Consider the following 24744-nt stretch of genomic DNA (forward strand, 5'->3'; position numbering starts at 1 on the left):
GATGGTAGGGATTTAACTTGCATAGAATATTGTAGAATATTTTTAATATTAGTCACGAATAAAATGTTGATATTTATCTCAAAAGTAGTTATATTCCCCCCCCCCCCCCCCTTTAATTAGATTTATTAATTAAGAAAAATGTCATATGAACATTTATCATATGAGAATGAGTCATGGTTTTTTTGGGCATGTGGTATTAATAAGTGATGTTATTGGCCTACACCATTGTAAGAAATCCTATTTACATGTTAAAAATCTCTTTGATTAAAAATCTTGTTACATGTTTTTCTTTAAACTATATATATTTAACTAATTATTTTTATAATGATAATAATAATAATAATAAATTTAAACCATTTTTTTAAAATAGGAGATGTATCATAAGATAATTGTTTTTATGCCCATATATATTTAATAATGAATTAATTTATATAGCTTCCCTATTAGATATCAACAAACCATCCTACATTACAACAAAATTTACATAAATAGAAAACAAACAATCTCTACACTTAAAAATTGATAAAAATGTGAAATGATATTTTTTTCGTATTTATATAATTGAAAATACATTTTAAATAATAAAAATTGACAATAACGTGGAAAATTTTCATTGGGAGAAATATATATATATATATATATATATATATATATATATATATATATATATATATATATATATATATATATATATATATATATATATATATCTAATAACTAGATTGTTCAAAATTAATAAATATTATATTATTTGTGGTTGTACATTGTGATTTACTAGTTATAATTATAGAGCTTCATGAAACTAAAGCAGACAAACTGCTAAAGGGGAGCTAGATGGAACATCAAAAAGACGAATAGATTGTTAAATAGGACAACCACATTAATAAATATGGTTGATATACATCATAGACATATAGGTAAATATTTCACCAACAAATATAAACTCAAATCCTAAAAAGGTTATGCAACCAAAACCCTAACCCAAACAACTAACAGCTAAACCCTAATCTTTCAAAATATCAAATATTTTTTAGTGGCCTTAGAATTAAAATTAATAGATAAAAATAACCATGAATTTTCTTACTTCTTGAATGGTATTTTATAAGTTTTATTTGTTTTCACCATGTATTCATTGTAATAGAGTAGAGTGTAGTGCCTAAATTGTAATATAGAAATAAGTACTTAGAATTGTATATGTCCTATTATTCTTGTTCACTAATAGTATGATATACATTTGATGAGAGCTTTTATTTATTTATATATATATTTTTAAATAGATGATTGGATATTCTTGAATTGGATATGGCCATTGTGTTTGTTGAATGCTTATTTTATTTGTTAAATATAAACATAGAATTGGTATGAAGTGTTAGCTACCTGTAGCAAATAACCAGACATTGATCAAAACCGATGGGTTAGAAAAAAACCATAAGTTTTCTTACTAAAAAACCATAAGTTTTCTTACTTGTACCTATAGACGTCATACATTCAGCGATGTGTTTGATACACAAAATTCTAAATTGTATTATAGTTATGATCATATTGAAGAGTATCTCAATGTTTTTGTGTTGAAAGTGTTGGATGTTTGTAAAATTCTAAGGGGATCTCCCTGATGTGAAGTCCCCATTAGACCTCACGCCATTTTGTGTAGGAGCCCCATTTGGTCATATGGTCTGGCCACGTTGGAATGGTTTTTCAAGATACGTCTTGGTTATGGTCAAACACAAGAGAACACAACACCTCTTTGGGGCAGCAAGAATGTGAGCCTTGTGATACACCCAATGTAAGGTGTATGTCAGAGACTTCCACAGTTGGTGAGGGAAAGGAGCCACTGATGAGAAAAGTAATAGTGTTATCCTAAAGGGTGAGCTGGGGGTAAAGAGAAAGATTTTTTGAGTACCTGTAGATTAGTCCACATAATAAACAACAATCATTAAAGCATAACAACATTCATTCAATAATAGCCATAGCTAAGCAACGAATTAGTTCATTAACTTAGTATGTAAATAAAGCAACATATACCATAAACATAACCAAAATAGTCCAACTACATCTATGATACATGTATGAAGGAATGTCAGCTCATTGAGCTTCTGATTAAAAGTGTAAGATCCCAAGTACATTGTTACATGAATGAAACATTGTATCCATTAGTGGAACACAAATCCACAAATTAATTCTACATAGAATGATTTATCTCCTATGTATTAGAAGAGAAGCCAAGGAAGGACCTCTAAAATATAATCCTTCCAAAATTCCCTTGCTTGAGTTATGAGGAGCTATTTATAATAAGTATGACCTTTGATCTTCCACATGACACTTTGACTTCTATGAATGTTGATGTTCTAATATGAATTATTACATTCCAATGTGTGGCCATTCATATTCCACATGTGTCGCTTGGACTTCACTACATATAATTTATTACATAAGACAAATTACAAATGAGACGATGGCTATATAAGAAAAAATGAGGATGGGACAAAGAATCATGAAATGGATAAGTCATTTTCTTCTACATGGATGTGAGTTGTAATGTAAGTGTGCCAAGCTCTAAACTCAGTGGAGATGTCTTTGACCTGAGTTGGAAATTACCCAATTTAGTGCATCTTCACCACTAGTGCCTCTAACAATATGTTCTTGGAGTTCGACTGTTAATTATTCAACAACCATGAAAGCTTCATATGACCTTTAACCATTGCAATGGCATACTATAAAATAATGTCTTTGATTACCTCCAAGCCTTCCTGTTTCGTTTCCTTCTTGATCTACACAATGTATTTCTAGATCTCTGGGAAGATGATATCCCTATTGCTAATTGCCTCAAGCGTACCAATTGAAGGCATCCTGTGCTTCTGTGTTAGAGACTCAAACACATTGTGTAGTTGATTCTATGCAACAAAGGTACCAATCAACAGTTCAACAAGGTGCATGAAGTTCTAGTGATGGAGACTCAGCTAAACTCTATCCAATTCTAGGGTTTGTTTGTTCTTTTTAGGAGTTTCACCACTTCATGTGCCTTCTTCTGTATGCCAATAAGAGGAGACACCGCTCGTTGAAGAAATATCATATCATCGTACAATCGTGCCATGGTGTCCACCATTAGCCCCAATTCTTCTAGCATGGTTAATTCTCACTCAGCGGTGCTAAAGCTCTATGATGGCAAACTTTGATTCTTTGCTACAAGATGTTTTGCCTATTGTTTCGTTGAAACAAGTTTTCTTTTCAGTATGGAATTCTCATCCAATAAAGACTCAAAATCATCCTGCACCGTTGTAGTGAATAAAACATTTGTTGCCATAATAGCTCTAGGATTCCTTTTGGTGTTGGAGGTTCTCACCTTCTTTATTGCTACTGACACTAGATTATGAGGATCGTTAAGAAAATATCTCTTTCTCTGTTGCACGATCCTCTTCTTGAGCTGATAAAACATCACATTGCATACATCTATGACTCTACCAGTTGGTGGAGGTGTGATCCCCATCTCCTCAAATGGAAGATGAACACATGTAAGGGGAGGTTCCTCTAGGGTACCTCATTCACCATCCATGGGTTGTATTGTATCTTATTCATCTAATGCTTCTTCTTCCATTTCCTGAGTTACTCACTTGAGGGGGCTTAACCTAGGTTCAGCGTTAGTTATCCAAATAAATCCCTACACTATTGGCCCTTTCGGCATCAGCCTGCGGAGCGCAGACTAAAGTCTCACCCAAAGCAGTATGGGGGGATATCGGAACCAAGTTTTTGCACCCTTGAGATGGTTTTGATGTCAATTTATTCCATCTATACTTGCCTTCATGTAGGTTGGTTAGCCCTCTCTTCCACCCTTTAGTACCTTCGCGAAAGGGTAAAATTGGTTTTCCTGTAACCCTAACCTGCGGCTCAGGGACTTTCACGCTGCTAAGGCAGTGAACTGCGATATCTTCCAAACTATGCTACGTGTCTTACTTATCTTATTAATCGATATTAGTTAGCTTCTCGTAAACAGATGTTCTTACTTGCATTCACTTAACCAACACATTTACATACACTCGCGCATCATATAAGCCTTATAAGTGAAATTCATACCCGACATAACAAGGTGCATAAACAGGACATAAAGACATAAAAATTGTAGAATACTTCTCTTTATTGATAATTCTAGACGATTACAGACTCGACCCACCCTGCGCACTCAGCTGCAGGGGTCTGCACACTCAGCTGTGGACTTCTACCCTAGGCCTCTGTACACTCATCTGCAAAACCTTTACCTATGCTAATACTTAGGCTTCTTTCTCTAAGCTATGACTCTCTTCCTCTTCATTTCTTGCTATCAAACTACTTAGAGCTTAGCTCTATTTATACAATCATATGGTCCGCAAACCATGGGTAGATATTTTACAACCGACATTACATTTCCAAAATAAGGGTGGACAACCCTATGACTCTTTAACACCTACATGCTCTGCGACCACAAAATGCGGATTCTTTACACTTGGATTACAAAATTTGACCAAAATATTGGCTTCTAGCCCCAAAACTACACTTGGGGGTTCCCGCGCCCAACATGCCCCCAACACAAACATCGTGACTCACCCTTGAGTCACTTTGTAGGTGCGGAGATCTTACCACGAAGACCTCCCAGCTCCGTTTGGATAACCGCAATATCAACAACACACTGAGGGGCCGCCTACAGGACTTCTTCCACTCACTGCTCGGTGAGTGCCACTAAACTACTACCCTAAATCTTCTGCTGAGTTGCCTACAGTGTCATGAGCTTTCCTTCAATGGAAGCTGTGATCGTATATGCCTCGTCTATCCATGGCCGTAGGCGCACTTTTAGGACTGCTTCTTTGTGTCCAGCAACATCCACCCATTCCTTAAGCACCTTTGCCTCCTACATCCATGCGAGCCTCTACGTAAGGACAACCGTTTGCACGGTCCATTTAACCTTGTCATATCTTTGTTGTAGCTCGCATGCCTATGTTTCTAGGAGCTCTACATTCGTATCCTCATGTAGGGTGGTCAGGACCTCGAATGACTATTCAAAAAGTCACATGCAGTCTGCTACTGCACTGTCGACTGCTGCAATTGTTGTTGTAACAGTAGTGGTACAATGTTCCCTGACTTCAAGTGGAGTTGAAGGTTGAGCCCTCAACAGCAATTCTGTGATCTACAGGTTCAGCTCTAACTAAATCCTGGCCATCTCTGTCTGGGCATCACGCACCCCTGTAGCCAACTTACGGACACGCGCCTCAGACGGTTCTTTTGCATGAATGTCCAACTCGGGGACCATTCGACAGGTTTCCTCCATAACCTCCATGATTTTGTTATTTTGTTACACTGCCTTGTTGCACTGCAGGTCCATCTGCTTGATATTGATGTGTTTCTCGCTCATCACCTGCAGAGCGTGACTCTCCCGGGCCCTAAGTTTTGCAGTGACTCCATCCTACAAGAGGTGGAGCATCTCTCGAGGGAGCGTAGCCATGTTCAATCCCACCCCTTTCAGACTTCTGACTGTGGTCCTCTCGACCTCATTTTCTATAGTAAGTGCCCCATCTGGTAGCATTATCGCATTGGTCACCTTTGTGCACAACATCACCTTGGCAGCTGAACTGCTGATCGTGAGGCTGGTGGACACTGTGCCAGCCTGTGGAGTGCGAGCTTGCAACTCTTACAGCTCTGTCCAGAGAGCCCCTAATGCCAATTTTTGCTGCTTTTCGAATTGTTGGAGGGCCTTAATGGTGACAACCCTCACCTTTTCTCCAATATTGTGAAAATCCCCCTTAGTGAGGGTGATTGGGTTGAAGGATGTCTTTGACGCCTTGGTTTTCTTTCGTGGCACTGCCTTCTCTTGTGGTCACTGACACTTGAGTTGGGTGGACGTTGTTTGTGGGTTTGCGCTACCTTGTTCTCTTGGATCCTCTCTGTCTACTTTAGTCCTAGGTGAAGGTGACTTCTATCCTTCGTGCTCTTTTCCTCCTGCCTTTTATTGTTTGGCCAATTTCATGATGTCCTGCACTAATTGGGCCTTAGCCTCCGCTTCCTCTTTCTTGCGCTTCTTAGCCAGTTGTGTCATTCAGAGTTTTGTTTCTTCCTTCTTATGTTGTGCGATGGACTTGTCCATTTCCACCGTGGAGCCTATTTCACTGCGCCACTCTGGCGGCCAAGACTTGAGGACTGCAAAGATAACGTCATCAGTCGCGAGATATGGTAAGTTATGCCATGTGTTCACAGGTTCCTTCGGCACCCTGATAAAGATATGGTGGAAATCCGCTTTGAACTCTGCAAATCTATGAAAACTAGCGTATATTGTGGGTGACAACTGTGACTTGTGATTGATCCCCATCCAGATACTCATCTCCATCAATATCCAAAAGATCTTGCTTTCTTTTACACATTGCACGTCCTTGGCTACCCATAGTGAAGCATACTTTGCTACCTCTGGAAGATCCAGTGCGACCGAAGGGAATTGGCTATCTTCTGACAACTCCCATGACACCAACACAATCGACAGCAAGAGCCACGCATAGTGGAACATCTTGCGCTACTCCTGTGCCTCATGACAGTTTGCAAGGAAGTCGCCACATAGATAATTCACCCATTTGAGCTAGACTCCTTTAGTGCATTGGGCTGCTAATGCAATCACAGGCGTGGGCAGCTCATCCACGTGGCACTTTCGCATCACCTTCCCTACTAATATTTTCATTGCTACCTTGACTGCAGGGTTGTTAATGCTGGAGATGGCAAACCCACGCTTCTTCTTTTCCAGCTTGAATTTCTTCTTCATAGCTTCCGCGAGGGCCGACTCACCACCTTTTCCATCTTATATGTTGGCTACATCCTCTTTTGAGTAAGACAACCGTGTGATCCAATGGATCAAGTGGTTTGTGATGGGAATGGGCTCCTCTAGCCACAAACACCCATCATGCACCAAGCAGAGTAGCTGCCTGATGATGAAGACATTCACTGGGGCGCGGTGGTAATGTGGTACCCAGAGTAGGTTGAGTAGCCCAGATTTCTCTACACCCTTGAGCCATGTCCGTGGCTCTAATTTGATTGTTCCAGCAGTCATGTCAATCCATCGGTGCACTAGCTACTAAGTTGCTAAATGCGGAAATTTCTCGTGATTTACAAGGTCCCAATCTTCAAAATTTAGTACAGGAACCCGCCCTAGGTGTGGCCCCTTAAAACCAATGTCATCACGGAGCAATGGAGTTTGCAGGGAGCTCTTGTTCTCGTCTATGTCCTTTGGCACCTTGGCTTTTCCCTTGCGGAGAGGAACATATTCTGGTAACCTAGTAATAGGGTCTGCACCCTAGGTTTCAAATTCCATTTAAATCCTCCTCATTGACTGGGATTTCTTCATATTTTTCCTTGTGTGCCTCTAGATTAATGGCCTTCCCCTTCTCCTGCAAAGTGAGCTTGGTCCTCTGTGGGTTTCTTGGTGAGATGCGCACTGGTAGCATAGTCTGTTTATCCTTCTTTAGTCTCGGTGTCCTGGGTGATTTAGGGACTTCAACTATCGCTTTGGAACTCTCTGAGGAAGCTTCTACTACCTCAATTTCCTGCGCGGCTTCTGCGGGTGTTGACATCAGTCTATTCAGGAGGTCCTGGATCTCCTTGGGTAATCTCTCGGACACTGAACTTGCTCTCAAAGCCTCAAAATTCGCACTGTCTAGACACACCTAATAGCGCAACAACTGAATTTTGAAAATGCCAAGTGTTTTTTGCTAGACAACCACCTCTGATTTATAGGGCTTTTTGAGTTCAAATCCAACCGTTCACCCCACATTCAGTCCATTAATGTTAGATTGGCAGAATATTTTCAAGAATCTAACCCATAAATTTCACCTTAAATGCCTGTCGCCTGTTCCATTTGGCCACAATCTGACCATCAAATCATGAACAATGACTTTAACGGTCACTTTCTGGTGGACCTGTGCACTATTTCCATGAGTAGTGCAGCTGCCTTCGCACTGTCATAGACCCTGTGATACTTCCCTACTTCATGCAGTCCTGAAATTGCGCAGCTCCCCAACCCGGGCAGTGTAGTTTATAGTCTCGCGCCTCCTTTCAGCTGCCTTGAGTGCTAAGACTATACTTCTATCACATATTTAGATGGTTGGGTCACATGTGTATGGATTTAATCGACTTCCATTCACCTTTCTTGGGAAGGGATATCCATTCAACTTAACCCACTAGACCGCGCCACCGTTGGTAATCTCCTTAATAGCATTGGGCCCCAGCTAATGCATTCTGAATTTCCGTAGAAATTTATCAAACTTACTGTCATACAACAACACCAAGTCATTCACCTTAAAGGTGTGCAACTTAATATGTCGATCATGCCACACTTTTTCATGCTGCTTTTGGACCTATTGATGAAATCACGCAAAAAATATATTTTCTTCAAGCTCATCCAACTGTGCGAGCCTCTCTTCTAGGACTCTGCAATCTATCATACCTGTGAGTGTTGCTACGTGCAAACTAGGCATGATGTATTCCATAGGCATTATGACTTCCACAACATAGACAAGCCTAAAAGGGGCTTGTCCCGTCAACTTCTTGCATGTCGTTCGATAAGCCCATAATACTGCAGGTATGCATAGGTCCCAATCACTTTGCTGAGCATTGCAAACCTTGGTCAGCATGTTTTCAAGCACTTTGTTGAATGCCTCCACTGTCCCATTAGCCTATGGGTGATAAGGTGTGCTCTTTTGGTGATACACCTGAAATTCCTCCATTAGTGTGCCAATCGTCTCATTTAGGAAGTGCATACCAAATTCACTCATAAGATCCTTAGACATAAAAATCACGTCAATACATGCTCAAGTAGGATATTTGTGAATGTCGCGCCAGTGCAATCCTTCACCGCCTGCACTTCTGCCGAATGAGCCAAATACTTCGTCGCATTGATAATGTACCTCGCCCCTATCTTCCCTTGTCGCTGAATGGGTCCTACAAAATCTATTGCCCACTTCTTGAAAGGTTGCAACGTCATTTGTGGATTCAAAGGCATTTCATCCCTCCATGATGGCCTTCTTTTTCTTTGACATAGATCACATGCCTTGCAATATGCTTTTAAATCTTGATGAAGGGTTTTCCACCATAACCTAGTGCGTAAAATCTTTTGCGCAGTTGCTCTCCTTGCATAATGTCCTCCCATGGTGGCCCCATGAGAGTCCGTGAGGATGCTGCATCGTTCAAACCCAGGTACATATCATCGCAATATCTCATCATTCCCCATCTTGTATAGATGCCAATAATGATAGAAAAATCTGCCGCGCGCACCACTAATTCCTTCTTTTGTTCGACAAACTATCATTCTGATGTAGTTCATGTTGTTAGGAAATGTATTATATCCTAGAAATTACCATCCGTGACACACACTACAAATAGTTGAGTGACAGGTAATCCTTCTTCTAAGTTAGTAGGTTCCTCCCCTATTTCGATGTGTGACAGATGATCTAGTCCCACGTTCAATCATCCAGGCTTCACAACAACTTCAAAATCGTAATCTTGGAACAATAAGAGCCAACTGTAGATTTTCGCTGCCCCCAACATAGGCGTATTGACCAGTTACTTCAGTGTGGAGTGATCTATATACATCTTAAAGTGGCCTCCTAGCAAGTAGTGTCGATACTTTTGGAGCGCACACACCATAACTAGCCCCTCTTGTTCAGTGGTAGAATGGTTCTTCTCTGCTTTGGCCAACTACGCGCGAATCATTCTACCCATCGTACTTGTTTGTTAGTCACATCTTAGTATTCACAAATCATGCTCGCATCATCCTCCTACATTCGCGACAATCATCAAATATTCCCTTGTGCATGCCCCACCATCTTGCGGGCATAGCGCGCAATGCCTAGTCCAAGGCCTGGAAACGTTGTTTTTCTGGCACCTCCCTTTCAAATGCATCCAAAAATATATCTACCTCATTTAAACCATCATAAATAGGTAGATTTCTTTCCTCTGACAACACACAGCGCAACGATCGGGTCATCATGTTTCAATTCAGCGTAGTTACTTCGTGTAACCAATTCTGCCAGCGTTCTATTTCTTCGTTGGAGTCCGAAGTGCAGGAACTCTTGCGATCCCATGTAATCTGTCCATCAGCGGTGGTATTCACCTAGTATTGGCCTCATGTTGTTATCTTATAGATGTAGTCCAGATCATCGTCACTCTCATACTTGTGGACTGGTTCCATATAGAGTGATCCTTCAGCAAGATCTAGGGGTATTATTACGCGCATTGATTTCTTCTCAAAGATCATCTTTCGCTTCTTCAAATTGATTACCCTATTCATATTATTAGCCCAATCAATTCCTAGGAGCGCAGAGTAGGGATTTCTAGCATCCACTATCTCTATTACTTCAAAATCTCTCAACATGCTTGCTCCGTCAATATCCACGGTCACCCCCTGCAGCTGCCCCAGGCGTATGATTTTCTATTGATTCACCATCCTTAGCTGAACCAGAGACCATTGCAATGCAAGTCTCCACATTCGCTCCCAAGTCTACTTTGGTAGGGCATTCACATCTAACCCCAGGTCCAAAATGACCTGATCCATTTCATACTCTCCTATTTGTGCAGTTAGTCTCATCTCCCATCCCGTCCTTGTTTTATGCTTGCCAATCTCTCGTACCACGCGTAGCTCACCTGGTGCAGTTCTATCGCATCTATTGATGAGTTCTTATAGCCCATTTATAGCCTTACTGTCATGCCTTAACTTCATACAGGTTTCCAGTAAAGTTGTGAGCATAGAGGGGTCCATCTTCGGCTCAGGCTTATCCTTGCTTCCTAAAGTGGAGGGCTCAGCGAAGCTCTTCTTAGCTTCCATGAAGGCTTCCCAAGAGCACTCCAAATCAAACTCAGCCTCTTTCGTCGGTGCCTTGCAAACCCATGTACTGTCTTCCGGTTCTTTCCCCTTTTCATCTCCCATCGTGGTTCCACTTCGAAGCACTATATTTACGTTCGGATCTTCCTTACACAGCTCAGACCTCATCATATATAGGTTCTAAGTTGGGGAAGGTGGTAGCACTCCTTTTTCACGTATCCTAGCTATCAACATAGGACAATATTTTTTTTCATGATCAAATAATGTGAAATACTTGCACAAAAGATGCATTGGATTAGTGCAATTGTGGGCATAGTGTCCCGGTACTCCGAAATTGTAGCAAATCAACTATCCTGGACCTCTACCAAGTCCTCCTCCACCTCGGCCTCATCCGCGCCCCTGAAATCTTATTCGCGCCATCCCTGCATTCTGGTCAAGGGGATGCATTTAGGCCTAAACCCTATAGGTGGGAGTTCTATCCATCATCAATTCATAGCTCCTGCAAGTACACTCATCATGCCCTACTGGCCTATAAAAGTTGCAGAACAACTGTTGTGATGCTTGCAAATACCTCTATAGCAAGTGACAATTATCCATGGCATGTTTTCCAGCTACTTGATAGATAGCACACCATAAATCAGGCACTGTGGTAGGTCCTGCTTGAGCATCTAGCCTTAAAGGTATTGGTCCTCCTCCTACAAGGTAATTTGCAAAGAATGGGAAATGGTCTTTGTCATGACCCTGACTCTTTCATTTCAAGCAACATACCTCCTTGCGTACCTCTAGCCGAACCGTCGTGTCCTACTTTAGGCTTTGCATCTCAAGGCACAGATTCTTCAACTGCATATGGATTTGTTGGACTCCTAGATTAGGATCCTGGATCAGAGTCTCATGTAGTCTCATGGAAATCTCCAAGGCCTCTGCCTGAGTTGTTATCATTTGCTGTGATAGCGCACTCCTCAAATGTGGTAGTAGCAAAGACACAAACCAATCACGATGTTGTCCGTCTGTCAAGTTCATGTTGGCTTCGTGGATTGTACATTTCAGCCTCTGATCTAGTTCCCAAGGTGTCTCACCTGGCTGCATCACGATTTCTTTGAATCCCACAATCAACTGCGCTTCAGATTTAGGCCTGCTAAATTCCCTATTTAGTGCTTCCTAGATGTCTTCTACTCCAGCATTCAGGTTATCGTTAGAGTACTTAATATACTAGGTTAGCGTGCGATCTTGCAGAGTGCTGACCAATGTCACCTTCTTTATGTGGTCATCTGTAACACCTTGAGCTTCACATACCTCCCTCACAATGAGCTAGAATTGGTCCAGGTCCTCATTTCCCAAGTATTTGAACAAAGGCAACGTCACTGTGGTTGCTATACTGAATTGCGGTGGAGGTGGAGGTGATATGGGCGAAGTTGGAGGTGATGGCGATGAAGTCGGAGGTGGTGTGGGCAGAGGTGGTATTCATGGGAATCCTTGTCTTATTAACTGAATAGCGCTTTGTAGAGAAACCTTCTCTATCACTTCTTTGTCCCTTTGTAGAGGTGAAATCAAGGGGCTATACTCTGGACCCTTATTTCCTACGTTTCTATAAATTTTTCCACTTCGCGTAGCCCTGAACATCAAGGTAGCTGCATAACCCATTTTTTGCACAACAGTATTTTAATCCAAATGTTCAAAGATTTTACGTAGTTACCTCACGGTCCTTTGAAAAAACATCACTCTGCCTTGCTATAGCTAACTGAGGTCTCGACTGCGAATTCAGTAACAAATCCTCCTATGAAGTGATTGAGCCAATGATCGATAGCATGAGTGATCTTATCCTCTAATGCTTCTAACCTTGCACTAGCTCTGGGGTCCAAACAATAGGACCGTCAAGTTTCCACCTTCCTTGGCTATCTGATAGCTTCATGATCCACTCGTAAAACTCAACTGAAAAACATTCCATGGATCTCCATATACAAGTACCTGTCTAGCCACTATTCTTTTGTTAGTCACAAATTTCTATTTTCTTGTGTCATGAACTCGTGGATCCTTTTGTCCAACCAGCCTTCAATTTATTTCTTAGTTGGATTCCAGTGATATGACATCACACATCTCTTATGCAGATTCTGGTCCCAACAACGAACCATTTGTTGGCTTGAGTGGGCCTGACCAAGGTTCAACATTAGTTAGCCAAACAAATCCCTACACTACTAGCCCTTTCGGCATCAGCCCATGGAGTGCGGATTGAAGTCTCATCCGAAGCAGTATGGGGGGATGTTGGAACCAAGTTTCACACCCTTGAGATGGTTTTTATGTCGCTTTATTCTGGCTATACCTACCTTCGTGCAGGTTTCTTAGCCCTATGTTCCACCCTTTAGTACCTTTGCAAAAGGGTACAATTGGTTTTCGCGCAACCCTAACATGCGGCTCAGGGACTTTCACGCTGCTAAGCCAACAAACTGTGATATCTCCAAAACTATGCTACGTGTCTTACTTATCTTATTAATAGATCTTAGTTAGCTTCATGTAAACAAATGTTCTTACTTGTGTTCACTTAACCAACACATTTACATACATTCACGCATCATATAAGCCTTATAAGTGAAATTCATGCCCGACATAACAAGATGCATAAACAGGAAATAAGGACACATAAATTGTAGAATACTTCTCTTTATTGATAATTCCAGATGATTATAGACTCGACCCACCCTACGCACTCAGCTGCAGGGTTTCGTGCACTCAACTATAGACTTCTACCCTAGGCCTCTGCACACTCAGCTGTAGAGCCTTTACCTACGCTAAGACTTAGACTTCTTGCTCTAAGCTATGACTCTCTTCCTCTTCATTTCTTGCTATCAAACTACTTAGAGCTTAGCTCTATTTATACAATCCCGTGGTCTGTGGATCATGGGTAGATCTTTTACAGCCAACATTACATTTCCAAAATAAGGGTGGACAACCCTATGAATCTGTAACACCTATGCACTCTGCGACCACAAAATTCAGAGTCTTTACACTTGGATTACAAAATTTGACCAAAATATGGGCTTTTGGCCCCAAAACTGCCCTTGTGGGATACTACACCCAACATGCGTCGACTGCTCTTCTTTCAATATTTGTGTTGCTTCCTCCTCCTACGATTTCCTGTGCTTCCCTTCTTCTATCCTTCTACTCTCTTATTCTTCTACTTGTTACTTCTAGAGAAACGCATCCTACTTCATCATCTCCCCTTATTCTTCTACTTCTTTCCTCTCCTATTATTCTTGCATAGCTCTTGAATTTAAAACATCAGCTTTCCATTTCTTGCTTCTCTCGCACATTGAGGAATACCTAATCCTTTCCTTGAGAGATACTTTCTTTTATTTAGGTGTTATCTCCTCCTCCTCCTGCACATGCAAGTATTGAGTTGGTGGATCATGGGGTGAAATAGATTCTATTGTTGAATCTGTTTGCGTGTTGGAATTTTACCAATTATTTATCTTCTCACCTTCAGTTATGAACACGAATGAGTACCCCGTATTCTGACCGATCCTTTGGCAATGTTTCCTGACAATTTTCCTGGGATCACATCCATGGAACTATTTAATGGTGAAGTGTAGATTATCCAGCTCCTTTATCTTTGTCATTTTTCCCTTGTGGATATTTAACTCATATAGTCTTATCCTCAACAAAAAGATAGGCCAAGGGGCTTTCTTCCTCCTGTGAAGCATTCCTCACAATCCCTTGTCTAGCTAATTTGCAACTTCATATCACGTCATAAGATGAGGGGATATCACATAATTTAACCACCTCATGTATGTACCCTTGGGAGTTGCAAACCACTATGTGATATCTCGAAGTGACTCCAAGGAGGATTGATCTCAAATATCATGTGAAAGATAAATTCAAAGAAGTGTTTAGAAAATTTGTCATATACGCCTCTAAAGCTTGATTTTGATAACACTATACAATGGAAGTAAACAAGGAACTTTCCCTCAGGGGTCTAGTTCCAGTTCATTCCTCAAAAGGCATATTGTGCACATATTTAGTCTAAGAGAAACGAAAAAATGTAGAACTATGGTGCTTGGTTCGCCCATAAATATGCTTTATCCTACCCCACCTGATGCTACAACTCATATGATAATATATCTTCCCAATTCAAATATATGCCATGTGTCACCACGATATTGAGTGTGTATATCCAATTCTCTTCAAACACCTCAACATTCTTATGCACATACAACTGAAAATACATGGCTATCAACTATTGATATACATCTTTGAGAATATTTGTGAGATAGACTTTGGATGGGCGACGACGAAACTTGGTAGGCTCTCAATGCCATTATTTTATCACGTCACCTGTGTCAAGGGTAACCCATCTCATGTAAAATTTATTGTTTTCATATTCATTGGGCTTGGGCATCTTATAATATGTCTTCATTCCTTCATTGTAATAGGTGGCAAGTTGTATGCCACTCTCACTAAGAAGCACAAGGTGAGAGTCATCCATAAGTATAATTATCCATTCAATTACCTCTTCATATGGCATGACCGAGAACCTACATGTGATCTTGTGCATCCTAGTCTCCTTAATATTTATGTATGCATGCACATCTTCCAAGTCCTTGGGAAAACTTTCCTCCATGAATGTGTTGTATATTTTTTTCCATGTGACCTCTCTATATTCATCAATAAAGCACTACATGTTTGAATATATGGGGACACTTGGATTTGTAACTTCTACAAGATCATCAGCTCTTATTTTAGAAAGTTATTTAGAGACCACTTTATGAGCTGGCATTGATCCAGTAGATGACGACAGGGTGACAATACTTGTAGCACGAACACCTATTTGGGGAAACACACTCATAGTGATATATTAGCTTAAAACAACCTACTTATGCAACAATAATTTTAAATCACATATAACAATCCATTACAGATGATAGAACATGAAAATCTATGAAAAACATTGAAAAATAACTTGCATGCATGAGACAATGAGCATGTAATCTAGGAGGGTGCACTTTCGAAGCATGAAGAGATGAGCAAGGTCATTTAGGGCTTTCCAATGCACTAATGCATTCACGAAAGTGAAATAAATTATCTAGGGTGCATTGGCACACTTTGAAGGGTCAAGGAGGTGAGTTTTTGGTCCTTTTAGTCTTCCTTATGCACTGATGTGCTCAAATAGATAGGGAGGGAACATTGTCACACTCTGAGGGGATGAAGGAAGAGGTTGACAAGGATTCATGCCTTGACAATTCACCTATGTGCTCAAGGTAGATGAGGGTGAAATATCGCATGCCAAAGGGTTGAAGGAAGATTATTTGTGTCTTTTTGATGCGTGCATTGTCTCAAGGGATGACACAATTCAATTATTTGTAGTGAATAAGTGCACTCTACTTGTTTGAAGCTCATAATTAATTCTGAATAGTAGAATTTGATGATAAGATGAGGAAAAGAAATATCTGCAAGGCTTTATATTTTTTATCCCATGCGTGGTTGAATAGGAAAGGTTGAACAAGATGAAGAGTTTGTGCATGCAACAACATATTAACGCTTGCAACATGAAGATTTAGCATAAATACCAATAAACAAACTGAAAAATGAAGGATCAACAGCAAGAAGAACAAGAACGACGGTGAAATCTTGAAATGTAATTGAAAGGTTTGAAATGCAATACTTATACACTAGTACAAAATGACTAATTAGTTACTAAAAAATAACTAAATTTGCATATAAATGACCATTTTTTAGTCGGTGACCAATAGAAGTTAATTTACAGTATCTTATAACATGACCAACTTTTAGTCATTTTTAGCTTAGTCATTAATTTGTTTCCTCAATTTTACCATCTAGTAGTATATTTAGTCATTAATTTTTCATTGGTTTAGTCATTAATTGTTGCAATTAATGACCAAAGAAATATGACCAAAATGTTGGTCGTGTTATAGGATACTGTAAATTAACTACTAATAGTGATATATATGCAAATTTTAGTCATCATTTGAAACCAATTAACGACCAAAGAAATATGACTAAATTTTAGTCGTGTTATAAGATACTGTAAATTAGCTACTAATAGTCATATATATGCAAAATTTATCCATCATTTTAATCCAAAATTTATCATTTGCAGGAGTCATTTATCTTTTTTTCGTATTTTCATATTCATTACATACATGACTAATTTAATACTTTATATTCATTTTATTTAATTTCATTCATAGTCATTATAAACGACTAATTTAGTCATATATTCATTTTATTCGTGTTCTTCATTAATTAATATAAACTACTAATATAGTAGTTTTAGACTCATTTTATGTGTTCATTATTAATCAACATAAATTAATTAGTATGATTTTGCGACTAAATTTTAAAAAAAATCCATACAATGTGCATGTTTATCTACTATGATAATTCAAAGTTACATATGTTAATTACAAGACTAAATAATATCAAGTGCAAATAAAAATAATTTCAACCATATAAATTTTATTATAGAAAATATCAAGTATTACAATATGAGTTTCCAACTTAATATTGGTTGGACTACAATTTACACATGAAATATTGTTTCATCATTTCAAAACATTATCACTGTGTTGCCAAAGCATTGCAAGTGAATTCACAAACTCTGAAGGCTTGAACATCTGTCTCTATGAGTGTGTCTTATGCAAGATATTGGCTCTAAGGGTATCACTAGACATATTCTATTCTCTCTCATTTTGCATTTGTCGCACCAGTGTTATTATTCTCCTCTTTCTTCAATTGTTGCTTATTACCATCAATATTGAGTTCCTCTCCTGAAAATGAGAGAATATACAATGCAGAGTATGATGTTGGCATTATGATACATATGTTGTACTTGATGGCAACCCACTCATCTCAGATAATAAATTATAATGTAGAGAAAAGTTCACGCACTTTTATGCAGAGAAAAGTTTATTTCATGTAGAGAAAAAGTTCACGCACTTTCATGCAAGGAAAAGCGCGTATATGTTGGAGAACTTACCTTTGGTCCATGGTAGTTAGTCCTTGGTATTTGAACCTATGGTTTTGGACCATGGTACTTCGTCAAAAGTGTTGATCTCACGTACTTTCATGGTTGGTTCATGGTATTAGTCCAACAGTTTTTTTGATCCTATGGTTTTGGCCCGTGGTATTTTGAAAGGCCTAAGCCTATATAAAGCAAAGGAGATCACTTGGCTAATTCATTCTTGCAAATCGAATATCTTAAGATCTGAAATATTGGGTTATTGTTTTAAAATTTTGATCTATGAAAGGGGAGTTGAAAGCGAATCTGTGAAGGGTGATCTCTCGAGCGCTGCAGCTACGGAAGTGCGGAGGCGCCACAGAAGGCGCAGTGCGGAGGCGCCACAGAAGGCGCAATGCGGAGACGCCACATAAGCGCCACAGAAGGTGCAACGCGGAGACGCCACAGAAGGCGCAGTGCGGAGACGCCATAGAGGTGCCACAGAAGGCGCAGTGCGGAGGCGCCACAGAGGCGCCACAGAAGGCGCAGTGCGGAGACGCCACAGAGGTGCCACAGAAGGTGCAGTGCGGAGGCGCCACAAAAGGCGTAGTGCAGAGGCGCCACAGAAGGCACAGTGCGGAGATGCCACAGAGGCGCCACAGAAGGCGCAGTGCAGAGGCGCCACAGAAGGCGCAGTGCGGAGGCGCCACAGAAGGTGCAGTGCGGAGGCACCACAGAAGGCGCAGGTGCGGTGGTCGCGACGCCACAGAAGGCGCAGGTGCGGAGGTAGTACAGATATCCGCAGATCTATACCAGTGAAGTTGCGATCCCTGCTTAAAATTTGTTTTAACTGCCTTTGACTATTCTGCAGGGTTTTGGGTGCATAACTGATGTTTGGTTACTGGTATTGAGTTCAGATAACAGCATGATTAATGACTTATCTTTATGTACTAGATCTGGTTGATAACTCTCATAATATCATTGTATATGTATGGATCTGGTGATTGGGTGATTCAGAAGGTTGTTTGATTATGAGCTTCAATGTTGTTGTTGGGTCCAGTATGAAAATTGGATGAAAAGTGGCCTTTCAGATTATGTGTTGTGCTTCAGTGTATCCAGTCTGAAAATTGATGAAACGTGGTACCTGGAGGAGAGAAGATTGTAGGCCAGCGCCTATGTACTAGTATCTAAGCTAGTACAAAAGCTAAGGGAGATCTTTGGAGCATTGTAGCAGGTAGCAGCCTGCGTACTAGTAAATGGATCGGCTAGTACAAGAGCAAAGGGGGTTGTAGCTCCCGTACTGGTATAAGACTGCACCAGTACAAATATTGTAAAAGGATTTTCTTATTAAGAAGAAGATTGAGATGACTTGCAGCAGGTGGTTTTTCTCCCGCATTGGGTTTCCACCTTATATCATGGTGTTCATGTGTGTTCCTTATGTGTGATGATCTATTCTCTATTACGGCATATGTTATCTGATAATATGGTTGATAATATTCTAATGCACTCATTGAAGATCAATTAACTTAATCATAAGAAGTTGTGGAAGTAGCATATATGAATTTGATTATGGAAATGAAATTTTTTTATTAATGTGATAATACTGATTCACCCCCCCCTCTTAGTATTATTTCCAACATATGAGACATGAAAGATGATGAATACTTGAATATAAAATAAAGTAGACTATAAAATATTTATACGACATATACCTCAAGTTCGATAGTGGCCACTATGCGGCTAGATGACCTATATAAACAAAGCAAACAAAATGTCACCATAGAAAATAACACCTTAGGGATTTAATATTCAACCTTCAACAAAACCGTAGGCACAATCATATCTACTAAGTTACATGTTAAAAATATCAGGCAATAGATAACTTGTGAAAACAAATGGAAAATAATAAAGATGAGTGTAAAAAATATCCTTATTTCTTGCTCTAAAAATGTCATGTTCCTTAAATTTAGATATTATTTTTCCCACAGTAAAAGTTCCTTGCGATTATGACCTATGTTTTTAAGATCATGAGATTGATGCAACATCATATTAGATTGTGGAGACAAAATGATTCAACTTTCCAAGATGAGCTCCTCACTTGGTTGAATGAAGGTGCTAGCTGTGAGTAGTGTCAAAACCTTAGGGAAGTATAACACTAAGGCCTAAGAAAATATATCACCACTTATCCATTGAAAGAAAAAAATTCAATCCCACAATGGCCTCTGGGAGTACATTTCGCTGGATGGATATCACACTCTAAGAGATGATTTTCTAATACAATGAGAAGTGTACATATATTGCCATAGTGCCCCTCCCAGTTAGACCCTATACTATTGCCCTATAATATTAATCATATTATACTATTTAATTATAAATTATGACTATCATATAATTATTAGTTTGAATAATTACTCTGAAATTGCATTTTTACTATTTCTATATACATGAAAATATTCGGGGAAAAAAGGTACGTATTGTAACTAGTTAATTTTGAGTGAATCTAAATACACAAGAAATTATGGTGCCTTGGTGTTTCTCTAGCGGTTATCGGCTCATTGTACCAATTTATCCCATGCCCTCTACTGCTTTTGGTGAATTCCTATTTGATGATGTCCAATGACAATGCAATGGACATTTATCCTCGATGTTTTCCTGAGTCAAAGGGAAGCTCCAAAAGTAACAGCCAAAAAGTAGCCTCAAATATACTATTGAGGGCCAAAATGCAGTAACTATATGACAAGCCAAGAAACATTGCACGTTAATCATCTTCCCTTTAATATTAATTAATAATTTCTTTGCATGATCATGTAATACTAAAGTGTCAAGTAGGGACATTTAAAGTTAGTCATCCGTCAATATCACCTTTCATATTTCTTAGTAGTTAATACTTCCTATTACACACACAATAGATCACCAACTTCAAGGATAGAAATATAAACAAAACAAAAACCAAAATTAAAAGAAATGCTAGGAAGTCAAATGCGACTAATCTTGAGTCAAGAAAATACCAATCCCTTCACATTAGAAAGGCATTCTTAGGAACTAAAACAAAAATCCTTCAATTGCATCATTTTCTCCTTTTCTTTAATTTCTTTAATTGAGAACATTAAACAGAAAAGAAATCGTTCAATATGATTTTAACTTGCAGAATATATTGAAGAATTTGAAGCTTTCTCATCCCTTTCTCCTAATAAAATTGTAATCTGTCGGTTCCAATCGAGTAATTAATTTCCCTCCAAGATAGTTAAGAGATCACTTTGGAGATGGACTTCTAGAGGCATTGGGATAATAGAAATGGAACTAACTACGAGAAAAATGAAGCACTCTAGTGGGTGCTCAAAAATATGTGAACGCAGTTAAAAATGATTTTATACTCCCTCCACACATTTTAAAATACAAACCATTCAGTTGCATCTCATTTATTTTCCACCTTTCTGTAATATGTAATTCTTTGAGCAAGAGTGGAGCATTCATAAATATTATCATGAAAGAGGACTCTTCATAATCCTAATAATTTGGGATCTAACAAATAAAATATTTAATGTAGTGAATAAAACTTACATGGTAGATTTTAGTGATTAAAATGAAAACTTTATTCTTAATCTCATTAGAACAAAAATAAACTCAACCCTAACTAGTTGGGATTTAACAAGTTAATAATTTCATGTAGTAAAATAAACTTACATGGTAGATCCCAATTATTTGCAATGAAAACTTTATTCTTCATCTTATTACAACATAGATAAATTCAAGAGTACATAAATATTTCCTTATCTGAGACAAACTTTGAACACATTCTGAGATTTCATAGAAATATAATGATACAATTTACCTGTAGGACATGAGAAAGCTATCTATATCTAGCACCCATCACTGAACAATAGTGTTATTGAGACACCATCTCATGGAATTAGAATCATGTAGATAGATAGTGTTATAGAGATACCTTGTAACACCTATTAAACACTACCTTCAAGCTTCAAATTCATCAATGGATTTACTTTAGTAGAAAATTCTAGTGGGATTTCATTAAATACAACCCAATAGAAGCCATTTATGATAGTTGTCATTTCCTTCTCTGGATATATACCCCTCTGGAAATAGAATAACTGATATTCCACAATTCTTGAGGTACTTGCTTCATGTTCAACATGGGCTATTGGGTTCTTCACGTGGAAAAGGTTGCAAATATTAGATGTATAATGGAAACAAGCATGCAATTCAAGGTTGTTCCTAAAGTCTCTTGAGTGAATTAAAAAACACCATCTACTTAAAACATGATATATGGTAGTAACAAGAACCTACCCAATATCTCACTTAATAATTCAAAATGTTCCAAGTAGGAGATGCCTTAAATAATATCAACTATTTAATTGCATAATCGCACTAAAATACACAAATCTTTAAAATGCTGAAAAGTGTGAAAAAAGTGGAGTTGGAATATTATAGTTATGTCACAGTAGATATAGCTATGTAAAATGTAAATTATATATGAAACACATAAATGTAACTTCTATACGTACATGAAATGTAACTTCTCTATAAAAAAATGGAGTTCAATATTATAGTTACATCAAGCTAGATATAGCTACTGAAATATAACTTCTATATAACATTCTAAATATCCTTTTTCAGTCATTTAAGAGACTAACAATATATATATATATATATATATATTTGGTTAATAACTTTTCTTTTTCTAAGTAAAACTGATCTATTAATAAAGAAATAATATACAAAGAGGCTCTGACCTCAGTGGTACTGGGTCAGTTGTATGACCATTTTGAACATCAAGCCTGGATATCGCGACTACCCCTGTTGGGGAAACCAGTCCGAGAACGAGATTAGGAAAGTTCATTTTACCCTTGTAGGGGCTACAGTTCCAAAATTCAAAAATTGTTACCAAAAGACTATAAATTTCACAATTTAGCTCAAAATTCTCCACAAAAACTAGCTCATGAGAACCAATGGTTGTAACCCGAGCTGGAAACAAAATTCAAAAATTGATCTGACATGAAAAAAAATTCAAAATTGAGCTAGAAACGTAAAAAGGCAGAACTCGACTCAGGACCTGACACGTGACCTAGCATGCAGTTGCAAAGTGGCTTTTCTTGCCTCTTCCTCCACGATCAAACACCAGCCATATTCTTCTGAATCAGTGTTCTCTGCATGCCCACCACCTGCAGTGCCCTCCATTTGAATTCATTTGTCCTTGCGAGTGGCTTCGCCTCCTAGAGTCTTTTGTTGGTTGTTGAATGGGTTGTCAATGTCTCTCGGCAAGCGTTGGAGCTCAGTTCCCCTTGAAAGATGTTGGGTTGAGGAGAATCCTAGTTAATCTCCAGGTTGAGCTTTGGTTTAGGACAAGAGGCAGAGACCTCTCTAAAATCCACTCTGATGGTAGCAATTATGAGTGGCTTGTCCATAGAGTAGCAAAACTGGAATTGCGCTTGCTGGGAGGATGAAGTGGTAGCGGAGTGCTGGGCGTATCCCCCTAAACGTTAAACCTCGTTGATGCTCAATCTGCCACGACCACTGTGGGTGTTCAGGTATCTGCCGAGGAAGTGGGAATTGGAGGGGCTAGGGGGAGTGGAGGCAGATGGGGAAGTGGAGATAGAAGGGGGTAGGGACAAAGGGTGAGTGGCGCCGCCCCGACTACCACCTCGCCTGCTCCTCATTCTATGTCGATGGCACATGCTTCTGTGTCTAGAAAGCTGCAGCGAGCGGTGAATTGTAGGGTCAAGAGGCGGGTCAAGAGCGATAGAGGGGATGTTGTGGGGAGTAGGGGAATTCAAATCCGGACCAAAGGAATGGGCTAAGACCTCAAAACACAGGTGGCAGAGAAAGGACTGAGAAAAATGGTTACCATTTCCCAGGTCGATGCAGCAGAGGAGTCTGCAACATCTTCCCGTGGCAGTGTGAAGGCTCAGCTCTGCTGCAGAGGGATGGCAAGAGCAATTGAGAGGCTGAATAGGGGAATGCGGGGGACTTTGATCCATATTTCTGAATTTGCATAGAATTTCTCAAGTTTCCAAATTGATTAATGGCACCGGCCAAAGAGCCAGTACTTTCCATAATTCCCCACAGGTGAAGGCACATGTTGCCATACGGATTAGCCACCTGCTTGTCCGATGGCCCATGCTCATCAATGACTTATCTAACACCCGCATCTAGGGATCTTTGGTTAATAACTTAATACTCAACCAAAAATAGCATTGAATTGTTTCTTCACCAACCAAGGGAAAATTTTAAATGAGTGTGAAAATGCTTACTCATTCCCCTGCCATATTTCTAATATTTTATTTGTGTGTGGATTTAAGCTAGTGTAATGTAACTTCTACATATTTGACAATTTAAATGTAAAAAATTACCCAGATTGAAGTTATACAATTAACATATGCACAATAAGATACAATATGCATGAGTTATAAGTAATATGGTGTTTACATGTTATATCAAGACAAAAAATTTCTCATCTCATTAACTCTTATCTTATAGTTGGTGATGGATATAGCCTTTAAAATTATGAGCCATCCTTGCCATATCTTATATTTAATGATGGATATAGCTTTTAAAATCATCAACCTTATTTGTTATTTTATGTACAATCAATTTAAATGGAAGTGCTCATAATTTTATTTAATATTATTTTGTACAACTGGAAATAAAATGATTTGGGATTGATGTTTCTAGTGATTTTAAAACTTGTTTTAATTACCTAAATTTATCCTATTTAAAATAAACAGGGGTGGTGTTTCTAGTGATTTTCAAACTTGTTTTAATTACCTAAATTTAGCCTATTTAAAATAAATAGTTTCACTGACCATCTCATCTTCAAGTAAGTAACTTTTCTTGAGGGCATATTCATGACATCCACCATCTCCGAAAATTATGAAATATTAGTAGTATCTTGCACTAAATAGACAATGTTGGCATACATTCTTTTATTGTGTTTTTTACTTTGTGTCACAAATGTATT

The sequence above is a fragment of the Pinus tabuliformis genome, chromosome 3_1 (assembly GCF_031772625.1).
Source record: "Pinus tabuliformis cultivar Carrire ecotype Pingquan chromosome 3_1, CPIR1, whole genome shotgun sequence".
Classification (NCBI taxonomy): domain Eukaryota; kingdom Viridiplantae; phylum Streptophyta; class Pinopsida; order Pinales; family Pinaceae; genus Pinus; species Pinus tabuliformis.